Consider the following 12391-nt stretch of genomic DNA (forward strand, 5'->3'; position numbering starts at 1 on the left):
GGGGGAGTGAGAGAGAGGAAAATGGGGTGAGAGAGAAGGAAAGAGGGTGAATGAGAGGGGGGAGTAAGAGAGAGGGCTGAGAGAGAGAGGGGTGGTGGGAAAGAGAGGGGAGGTGAGATAGAGAGGGGGCTGAGAGAGAGGGGGTGGATAGAAAGAAGATGGCGAGAGGAAGAGAGAGGGCAGTAAGAGAGAGAGGGAAGGGGGTGAGAGAGAGAGAGGGGGAGTGAGAGAGGGGGCTAAGAGAAGGGGGTGAGAGAGGGGAAGTGATATAGAGAGAGGAGAGGTGAGATAGAGAGAGGGGGGCTGAGAGAGAGAGAGAAAGAAAGGGGGTGAGGGACAAAGGGAAAGGGGGTGAGATAGTGAGGGGGAGAGGGAGTGAGGGAGGAGGGAGAGTGAGAGGGGAGAGAGAGTGGGGGGCTGAGAGGGAGAGGTGAGAGTGGGGAGGTGAGAAAGAGAGGGGCACTGAGAGAGGGGGGTGAGAGAAGGAGGGAAGAGAGAGAGAGGAGGCCGAGAGAGAGGGGGGAGTGAGAGAGAGAGGGAAAGGGGTTAAAGAGAGGGAAAGGGGTGAGAGAGTGAGGGAGAGAGGGGGGCTGAGAGGGTGAGGTGAGAGAAGGGAGGTGAGAAAGGGGGGCTGAGAGAGGGAGGGAGGGTGAGAGAGAGGGGTTGAGAGAGAGAGAGGAGGACTGAGAAAGGCGGTGAGAGAGAGGAGGGCTCAGAGAGAAAGAGGAGGGTGGGAGAGAGAGAGGGAAAAGGGCTGAGAGAGACCCCTAGCCCTGTCCCTATCTGCAAAGGCAGTGCCCAGTCTCCTTCTTGATCGGAGGTGCTCTGCTCCTTCCAGCGGCTTCCTGGCAGCCTCCTGCCCATCCTCGTCTTCAAGGCCTCACTGTTGATTTTGGGGCGGAGAGGAGGTTGGAGGAGTCCAGGTTCTGTGATGCGACTGGGATGCTGCACCACCTGCTGCTCAAATCTTCAGGGTCGGGGAGGCAGTGGAGCTAATTTCCCTCCCTGGTTCTCACAGGCCTAGCTGCCCTCACTGTCCACCTTCCCTGTCTGCGTCCGTCTGCGGGACTGCCTGGCGCCCGCATCCTGATGACGCCACTGTTTGCTGCCACCAAACTCTCCATGACAACAAGGGACTCAAAGGGCAGTGCATTTGGCAAATTAGGCGGCCGCAATTCCCCTGTGATTACGAGGCCTTAGGCGACCACCTAATTTGCCTAATTAAAGAGCCGCCTCTGCTATCTGGGTAATAGCATACTATATGAATTCCTAACCCTTATGCTAGTACTAAACTAACCTTAAGCCCAAAATGATCCCTTCCATCAAGTTGCATCAAGATGAACTTCAGCCAAAAACTATTTTTGATGTGTACTTTAAAAATAAATGCACACTTATGAAGCATGTCCCATGTGTCTAGGTTGCAGTGTTATGTACAACTCTGACTTGTAAGTTGCAATATATGCCACATTCTGATTTTTCCCCAGAAGAGGAATACAGGAGAAATCGTCCAATGTGGAAGCTACACTATATTACCAAAAGTATTGGGACGCCTGCCTTTACATGCACATGAACTTTAATGTCACCCCAGTCTTAGTCCGTAGGGTTCATTATTGAGTTGGCCCACCCTTTACAGCTATAACAGCTTCAGCGCTTCTGGGAAGGCTGTCCACAAGGTTTAGGAGTGTGTCTATGGGAATGTTTGACCATTCTTCCAGAAGCGCGTTTGTGAGGTCAGGCACTGTTGTTCGAGGAGAAGGCCTGTCTCGCAGTCACCACTCTAATTCATCCCAAAGGTGTTCGATCAGGTTGAGGTCTGTGCAGGCCAGTCAAGTTCCTTCACCCCAAACTCGCTCATCCATGTCTTTATGGACCTTGCTTTGTGCACTGGTGTGTAGTCATGTTGGAACAGGAAGGGGCCATCCCCAAACTGTTCGCACAAAGTTGGGAGCATGAAATTGTGCAAAATGTCTTGGTATGTTGACCCCTTAAGAGTTTCCTTCACTGGAACTAGGGGACCATGCCCAAAAACAACCCCACACCATAATACCCTCTCCACCAAATGATTTGGACCAGTGCACAAAGCAAGGTCCTGACCTCAACTGATAGAACACCTTTGGGATGAATTAGTCCAGGCTCTGGGAGGTGCTGGGGATGCTGCGCCTGCTGCTCACCTCTTCAGGGGTCAACACTCGCCGTGTGGAGACATAGATGCCCGCACCCCGAGGATGCTGCTGTTTGCAGCCACACTTTCACCACCACCGGACCTGGACTCTCAATGACAAGGGGCTTTTGCCCCCCACATTAAAGGTGGCCCTGGGACCCAGCACTCTCGGAAACAGTGCCCCTCTAAATTATGCTCCTTGGGCGGTCGCCCTGATTCCCCCCCAACCTACACCACCGCTATTAGCTAGGGCTAATAGGCCAGCTCTTGTCAATAAAAGGCATGGGTAGCTGGGCACTGCCATGTGGGACATGAACCAATTTCAAAGTTTATAAAAAAAATTATCCTTACACAGAATTGCCAATTCTCGCTGACAATATGGCTTCTGTGGGCCCAAATTTTATAGATAGGTGGCTGAGTTATCCATCCCTTTAAATTATTGCCTCTTGTACCTCAGATGACCCGGGGAAAAGGCTTTTAATTCAAAAAAAATTGACTAATCTGATCCTCACCCCTAAATCTAAGATTAATATGTGAGTATTAGAACAAGGACTCACTCCTCTTCTAATCAAATAATGATTTGTTTTCCATGTATAGCTGACAGCGAGGAATTATAATTGTGCCATGTGGGAGATGTTGAGATCTCTGAGGATTCCAACTGTCAGATGTGACAAGAAGATCTGTGTCCTGTCTGTTCTATAAAACCAGCGGAGGGTCAGACATTACTTTGAATGCTTCCCATTCCCACATGTTGTGTATAAAACTGCAGTACAGACCTGGGAGGAGAGGAACATTACAGAGTGCTACAGACAATAACTCAATGCCCAGGCCAATGATAGGTAAACAAAGGAGGGGGGGGGGGGGTCAATGATAGGTAAGCATCTGAATTATGATGCTAAAAGGTTAAAACATAGAGATCTTTTAGACAGGCAACAGTGCTTACTGCCCTCTGAAAAGCAATCCATGGTAGATCGCTCTTCAGAGGGTGGTATAGCACTGGCTGACAGGACTTGAGGGGATGCTATTGCCACCTCCTGGTGCCTTTTTTTATTATTCTTTCTTAATTCCTTAATGGCAATTTTACATAACTGTGACTGTGAGCCAAGTGTTTGGCTCACGGTTGCGGTGGGACCCCATTGATCTCAATGGACGAGCTTGACAGGTAGTGTCGCCTGTCAAACTCTGCAGCCTAAGTTAAAAATTCCACAGGCCAAGAAGCAAAGCATCGCAGCCGTGGTTTGTACACAACCCTGTTAGGCTGTAATGTTATAATTCAGGTGGGCGGCCGGGGGTAAAACATCAACTCATCCACCTGTTTTTACTGCTCCCAGCCATCCATGTGAAAGAGCCAAAATATTTATTTTTTGCACAAAAGTTTAGAAATGTAATTTGTTTGTAAGTTATTATAATAATTAAAGAGTATGTATAGCCAAAACTTATTTTTGTTGTGGATAAGGATAGGATATTCTGTCATCTGTATCCCATTGGGCAAATTTCAGTTCACTGATGTGACATTGTACTAATTAAATAGTGTAAACCTTTGCAATGGAGTGCTGGGGATGTCTCATCATTTCACTGGAATTAGAACCGTTGTTACGTTTTTATTTATTCCCCCTCTGTTTGTCCTTGTGACTATTATTACCAAGACAGAAAATGATGAGAGAGCCAACATTTTACACTTAAGCCCCCTATTAGTGTATGTTACTATTTATTTAAAAAGTTTACTTTAATCTATAAAAGTTTCAGGGTCAATCAGCGGATATGTAGAGATCCAAAGCAAGCATATAGAGTGCTTTGAAAAAGTATTCATTCCCCTGTGAAATTTTCCACATTTTGTCATGTTACAACCAAAAACGTAAATGTATTTTATTGGGATTTTATGTGATAGACCAACACAAAGTGGCACATAATTGTGAAGTGGAAGGAAAATGATAAATGGTTTACATAATGTTTTTACAAATAAATATGTGAAAAGTGTGGAGTGCTTTTGTATTCAGCCCCCCTGAGTCAATACTTTGTAGAACCTCCTTTCTCTACAATTACAGCTGCAAGTCTTTTTGGGGATGTCTCTACCAGCTTTGCACATCTAGAGACTGACATTTTTGCCCATTCTTCTTTGCAAAATAGCTCAAGCTCTGTCAGATTGGATGGAGAGCGTCTGTGAACAGCAATTTTCAAGTCTTGTCACAGATTCTCAATTAGATTTAAGTCTGGACTTTGACTGGGCCATTCTAACACATGAATATACTTTGATCTAAACCATTCCATTGTAGCTCTGGCTGTATGTTTAGGGCCCTTGTCCTGCTGGAAGGTGAACCTCCACCCCAGTCTAAAGTCTTTTCCAAACACTAATGCCGCGTACACACGGTCGGACTTTTCGTCTACAAAAGTCCGACAGCCTGTCCGACAGACTTCCGGCGGACTTCCGGCGGACTTTCGGCGGACTTGCAGCAGACTTTCTAACAAACGGACTTGCCTACACACGACCACACAAAAGTCCGACGGATTCGTACGTGATGACGTACACCGGACTAAAATAAGGAAGTTCATAGCCAGTAGCCAATAGCTGCCCTAGCATGGGTTTTTGTCCGTCGGACTAGCACACAGACGAGCGGATTTCGGGGTCCGTCGTAGTTACGACGTAAAGATTTGAAGCATGTTTCAAATCTAAAGTCCGTCGGATTTGAGGCTGAAAAAGTCTGCTGAAAGTCCGGAGAAGCCCACACACGATCGGATTACCAGCCAGCTTTAGTCCGTCGGCGTCCGTTGGACTTTTGTAGATGAAAAGTCCGACCGTGTGTACGCGGCATAACAGGTTTTCTTCTAAGATTGCCCTGTGTTTGGCTCCATCCATCTTCCCATCAATTCTGACCAGCTTCCCTGTCCCTGCTGAAGAAAAGCAACCCCACAACATGAATGTGCCACCACCATGTTTCACAGCGGGGATGGTGTGTTCAGGGTGATGTGCAGTGTTAGTTTTCCGCTACACATAGCGTTTTGCTTTTAGGCCAAAAAGTTCAATTTTGGTCTCATCTGACCAGAGCACCTTCTTCCACATGTTTGCTTTGTCCCCCACATGGCTTCTCGCAAACTGCAAACGGGACTTCTTATGGCTTTCTTTCAACAATGTCTTTCTTCTTGCCACTCTTCCATAAAGGCCAGATTTGTGGAGTGCACGACTAATAGTTTTTGGGTGGACAGATTCTCCCACCTGAGCTGTGGATCTCTTTTTATAACCTAACCCTGCTTTAAACTTCTCCACAACTTTATCCCTGAACTGTCTGGTGTGTTCCTTGGCCTTCATGATGCTGTTTGTTTACTAAGGTTCTCTAACAAACTTCTGAGGGCTTCACAGAACAGCTGTATTTATATTGAGATTAGATTACACACAGGTAGACTCTATTTACTAACTATGTCACTTCTAAAGGCAATTGGATCAACTAAATTTTAGTTAGGGGTATCAGAGTAAAGGGGGCTGAATACAAATGTACACCACACTTTTCAGATATTTATTTGTAAAACATTTTGAAAACCATTTATCATTTTCCTTCCACTTCACAATTATATGCCACTTTGTGTTGGTCTATCACATAAAATCCCAATAAAATACAAATGTGGAAAATTTCAAGGGGTGTGAATACTTTTCCAAGGTCCTGTAATTATCTGTGGACATCTCATTCATAGGTCCAGTCCATGCTGGCCAGCTCATTGGGGTGCAATATCATAACTTCACGGCTTTGTACCTGGCTGTTTAAATAGTTCAGCAAAAGGCATAGCTAATAGCTATAGTCAGAGAAAATCATGCCATTGACATGGGGTCCAGATATACAGGAGGACAAAAGGTGTCTGGCTATACAGCAATTGAAGTGACATGAAAGCAGGGGCGGACTGACCATTGAGCCACTCGGGCACTGCCCGAGGGCCCTGGGCCACTAGGGTGCCCCATCAGGGTTTCCAGCCTCAGTAAAACCAGGACAGTATGTATAAAGCTGTGTTTTTTTTACATCTGTCTGTGTATACTGTGTGTACATGTATGTGTATACTATGTGATTGAATACTGTGTGGCCTCATAATCTCCTATTGCCCGGGGGCCGCATGAGTTATCAGTCCTGCCCCTGCATGAAAGGTTTGGTTCTTAAACAATAAAAAGAACATGTTATACTTACCTGCTCTGTGCAATGGTTTTGCAGAGAGCAGCCCCAATCCTCCTCTTCTCTGGTACTCCCCCCGTGCTCCAGGCCTGTCCTTCCTACCTAGTACCCCCATAGCAATCAGCTTGCTATGGGGGCCCCCGAGCGGGCTAGCTCCCAAGCCACTGCTCTGTGTGTCCATTCACACATGGAGCATGGCTTGACCCCATCCCCACTCTCTCCTCATTGACTCGCTGGCTGTTATTGACAGTATTGGGAGCCAATGGCTACCAATGCTGTCTCAGCCAATGAGGAGGGAGAGACCCAGAAGAGTCAAGGCTCTTGTGCAAATTCCTGGATTGAGATGGGGCTCAGATAAATTTAAGGGGGCTTGGGGGTGCTGCTGCACATAAAATGCATGAAGGTAAAAAACCTTGAGCCTTTACAACCACTTTAATGCAGGTAGCAATAACATTTGTCAAATACATTTGGATGAGATGAATGTATATGCTGTGTATTTAGGAACCTATATACAATTAGCATTGTGTATCACTAGAGAAGCTAGATAATAGAGAGGTGGGGGGGGGGGGCTTGGTATGGGGCCTTATGTGACAGGGGTCCCCTAAGGGTTTTGGTGTAGGGCCTCTTCACACATGGTCCGGATTCTAAGTTCTACCAAATATGTAGGGGGTGGGGGATTGGCTACTTTTCTTGGGTTTATGCTAACAATACACACTTCTGAGGCCACCAAAATGTGTTGTATTTGGTGACATGCACATACGGTGCACTCTCCATAAAAATAAAATGCATTCTAGATCACACAACCAAGCCAGCCAGTAAACAGAATGGCTCTGAAGTGTTTACGCAATTTAAATATACTCAAACAGATGCCATACCCTAATATTTTTTGCTGAGTATCCTTTATAAGATGCAGGAGCCAGGGGTGTGACTACAGGTGATGGGTTACATTTTTTTGGGATAGCCCTAGGTATGTGAGTCTGGGGTGTGGTTGGTTGTCACATCCACCATCATAATTCCCAACTGTCCCTGATTTTGAGGGACTGTCCCTGATTTGGAACATAATCCCTCTGTCCCTCTTTCCTCTTCATTTGTCCCTCATTTTGGTCTGATCTATATAGTTGTATATTAAATGCACTATTTATTTTTCAAAAAGTGTTTCCCAGTGTTAAATTTTTCATCCAATTTCCAAATTGCTGCATTTGTAAATGTTGAAAGCCAATATAAAGGAATACTAGTGGTTAAAAAAAGCACTTGTGGGTTTAACTAATTATTTTTTTTTTTTATAAGTCTCCTTTAAGGGGGCATGGCAGGGGGTGTGTCCTATGTCTACATACCTTTGCTAATAGGTGTCCCTCGTTCCCATCTCAAAAAGTTGGGAGGTATGTCCACCATGTTTCCCTCCTTGTTGGGTGCCAAGCAAGGGTCACACGAGAGGCCTACCCTGGGAGCGGGTTCTTCTGGTGTACGCTAGACACTTAGGATAGGATTCCTGCCTTACACAGTGCTGGAATAGCCAACTGATCTCTAATAAACTGTTTTGATGTTACAGTACATCACCACAGTCATTTGTGCATTTAAGAGGGACATGCAGGGCCCTTGCCCTCACCACCTGTCCAGTGTATCACCGCTCTCCTAGTAATGGTATGGAGTCCTGCCGTATACCTAGCATGGACTCCATGGACACTTCACTTAACTCTTCCTCTTCCATACCTGTGTAGAGAATGAGGCCCTGGTGGTGCAGATCTGCTATGGGAGACGGATCACTGTGAAAGGGGTGGCGACAACATTTCCTTTGGTGCAAGAGGCTATCTCAACTGTCACATGTACACTCTTATGACAGGCTGCTAGAGAAATCTGTGTTGTAACATTGTATTAACTCTTGTACTGTTATCTTCATACCCCAATGTGTTTCGTGACCTATCCTGTTTCCCCGAAAATAAGACCTAGCGTGATTTTTGGTGATGGCTGCTATATAAGCCCTTCCCCCCAAATAAGACCTACCCTGTTTCCCTCGAAAATAAGCCCTACCCTGAAAATAAGACCTACAAGGACTTTAACTAGGGTTTATTTGGGGGGTAAGGCTTATATTGCAGCCATCACCGACAATCATGCTAGGTCTTAATTTCGGGGAAACAGGGTAAGCAGTAAACTATATGTGCTGGTTACTTGCATTACATCCCTTAAGTAACTTCAGACCCAGCAAAGGCAAAGTTTCAAACACTTTACTTGAATAAATTAACATGATAATAACAGATACAGACAACAGTCCAAAATAAAGTGCAGTCAATTCCCTAATGTCCCTAGAGCATAACCTAGGCTTGTGGCTGCCCCAGCATGCCTGCATAGGAAAGAGTCCATTCTTGGCAGAGTCCATGCTTGGTATCTTCAGGATGGACTGCAAGTCCCAGCAATCCTCCTAGGCAGCGGGAACTCCGACCTCGGCATATCACTGGGAATCCAGATTCCAGCTACGGCAGCGAAAGTGTTCAACCAGAATGCACCGTCCAGAACCAAATAGAATAGCAACAGGAACCCCCAAGGTCCTGGGCCTCCATACCTAGCACACAAGGGCTGGGGGGTCATACCCAGGAAAAACCCACCAAGAAAGACCTGGGAAACACAATTAACTCCCAACTTCCCGGCTGGGGCAGAGTTAACCACTACCTGCCTATAAACCTCCCTGTTGTCATGATCTTATCATTAAGTATGTTAAGCAGGCAGCAGGAGAACTGTCAACATAGTCAGTACACTAAGGCCCCATTCACATCTGAGCGTTTTGTAGCTTGAAGCCTGAAGCTACAAAACGCTGGAGGGGAAAAAAAAATCAATTATTCTCTATGGAGATGGTTTACATCTCCATTACAAAACTCTAATAGGGCCCAAGAACTGTGGACATAAATTTTCAGGTAGGAGGGGGCATCAGTATACAGAATTAACTTTTAACCCTTTCATGACTAAGCCTATTTTTGAAATTTGGTGTTTACAAGTTAAAATCCATATTTTTTGCTAGAAAATTACTTAGAACCCCCAAACATTATATATATTTTTTTAGCAAAGAATCTAGAGAATAAAATGACGATTGTTGCAATATTTTTTATCACACGGTATTTGTGCAGCGGTGTTTTAAACGCAAATTTTTGGAAAAGTGACACTTTCATGAATTTTAAAAAATCCAAACAGTAAAGTTACCCCAATTTTTTTGTATAATGTGAAAGATGATGTTACGCCGAGTAAATAGATACCAAACATGTCACCCTTTATAATTGCACGCACTCGTGGAATGGCGACGAACTACGGTACCTTTGAATTTCCATAGGCGACGCTTTAAAAAAATTTTACGGTTACCAGGTTTGAGCTACAGAGGAGGTCTAGGGCTAGAATTATTGCTCTCGCTCTGACGATCGCGGCGATACCTCACATGTGTGGTTTGAACACCGTTTACATATGCGGGCGCGACTTCCGTATGCGTTTTCTTCGCTGCGCGAGCTCGCGGGGACAGGGGCACTTTAAAAATTTTTTTTTTTTTTTTTTTATTTAATTTATTTATTTTTGTACTTTATAAATTGTGTTTAAATTTTTTTTTTTTTTTTTTTACTTTTATTGCTGTCACAAGCAATGTAAACATCCCTTGTGACAGTAATAGGTGGTGACAGGTACTCTTTATGGAGGGATCGGGGGTCTAAAAGACCCCCCATCCCTCCTTTACACTTCAAAGTATTCAGATCGCCGAAAACGGCGATTCTGAATACTGTGTACTTTTTTAAATTCGGCGCCATTGGCAGCCGAGTAAACGGGAAGTGACGTCATGACGTCGCTTCCGCATTTACAAGAAGAAGGCTGGAACGAAGCCGCTCGCAGCTTCGTTCCAGTCCGCCCCCAGCCGCCGAAGGCAGCGGACCGGACACCGGGCCTCCCGATCGCACGGGAGGCCCGGTAACAGCGGCGGGAGGCGGCGGGAGGGGGGGGATGTCCCCTCCCGCTCCTCCGGTATAACAACCGAGCGGCTTTTAGCCGCATCGGTTGTTATATTCGGGTAGCCGATCGCCCGCTGAAAACAACGGTACCGGGATGATGCCTGCAGCTGCGGGCATCATCCCGGTATAACCCCGGAAAGCCGAGGACGCATATATGCGTTCGGTCGGCGGGAAGGGGTTAAACATCATTTTCCAGATAAGTACTCCGTCCTCTGTAGTTTATCAGTCTTTTTCAGCATCTTGGAGTCTTGGTGTAAATTTTTGCTCTCCCACCCCAAGCAAGTGCTGAAAGATGTGGTCTAGTTGTAAGGTGCAGTCAGGGCTGGCCCAAGAATGAAATGCTGCCCCCCCCCCCCCCAAAAAAAAAATATGCCCACCAAAAGGCCCCCACATTCATTATTTTATATCATGATAAATAAAACTAAATTTATCAGAAAATCTGATTAAAAATGCCATAAATCTATTCCCTATTTTGTAGACGCTATAACCTTTACATAAACCAATCAATATACGCTTATTGGGATTTTTTTTAAACAAAAATATGTAGCAGAATACATATTGGTCTAAACTGATGAAGACTTTTTTTTTATAGCCAATATCTATATGAGGGGTTTCCACCATCCCTGCTAAGTTTCATTTTATACAATATGTATTATTTTTATTTTGATGTGTATTATATGTATCAGAGACCGGTATTGTTGTAATATTGAAGCCTATTGAGATTTCCATACATTAGAAGGTTCCACCATTATTGTTAAGTTATTGATCAGTAAGTTAGCGCTGCACTTTTTTTGTGGTGTGAGAAAACATATAACAGTTCTTAGCGGCAGGCCTTTTACTGACACTTTTTTTTTTTACCTCCAGTAGTTTATTGCAAATAATAGTGTACTAAACAATACAATACAATAATAGTATACTAAAGATAGGCATGTGGAATTAATAAACATCAACAGATTTTAGTTGTGCCCCACCAGGCCAGCCCCCCATGGACAATGTGCCTGTCTGCTGAGTTCATCGTCCCATCCCTGCACTCAGTGCACTGATTGGCACTGATTGGCAGCACTGACAGGCAGCAATGATTGGCACTGATAGGCAGCACTGATTGGCACTTATAGAAAGCACTAATTGGCAGCACCAATTGGCACTGATGGGCCCTGATTGACACTGATAGGTGGTACTGATCGGCACTGATAGGCAGCACTGATTGGCACTGATAGGCAGTACTGATTGGCAGCATTTAGTGGCACTGATTGGCAGCACTGATGGGCACTAATTGGCAGCACTGATGGGCACTGATAGGCAGCAATGATGGGCGCTGATAGGTGGCACTCATGGGCATTGATTGGCAGCACTGATGGGCACTAATAGGCGGCCTTGATAGGCGGCACTGATTGGAAGCACTGACACTGATAGGTGTCACTGATTGGCACTGGTAGATGGCACTGATTGGAAACACTGATTGGCACTGATAGGTGGCATTGGTTAACACTAATATTAGGCAGCACTGATTGGCACTGACAGGTGGCACTGACTGGAAGCACTGATTGGCACGGACAGATGCCACGGATTGGAAACACTGTTTAGCACTGACTGGCACTGACAGGTGGCACTGATAGATGGCACTGATTGGAAGCACTGATTGGCACTGACAGGTGGCACTGATTGGAAACACTGTTTGGCACTGACTGGTGGCATTGATTGGCACTGACAGGTGGCACTGATTGGAAGCACTGATTGGCACTGACAGGTGTCACTGATTGGAAACACTGATTAGCACTGACTGGCACTGACAGGTCGCACTGCTTGGCACTGACAGATGGCACTGATGGGAAGCACTGATTGGCACTGACAGGTGGCACTGATTGGAAACACTATTTGGCACTGACTGGTGGCACTGACAGGTGGCACTGATTGGAAACATCGATTGGCACTGACTGGTGGCACTGATTGGCACTGACAGGTGGCACTGATTGGAAACATTGATTGGCACTGACAGGTGGCACTGATTGGAAACATTGATTGGCACTGACAGGTGGCACTGATTGACACTGACAGGTGACACTGACACATGGCACTGATTGGTACTGACTGATTGGCACTGGCAG

The sequence above is a fragment of the Aquarana catesbeiana genome, linkage group LG09 (assembly GCF_042186555.1).
Source record: "Aquarana catesbeiana isolate 2022-GZ linkage group LG09, ASM4218655v1, whole genome shotgun sequence".
In the NCBI taxonomy this organism is placed as follows: Eukaryota; Metazoa; Chordata; class Amphibia; order Anura; family Ranidae; genus Aquarana; species Aquarana catesbeiana.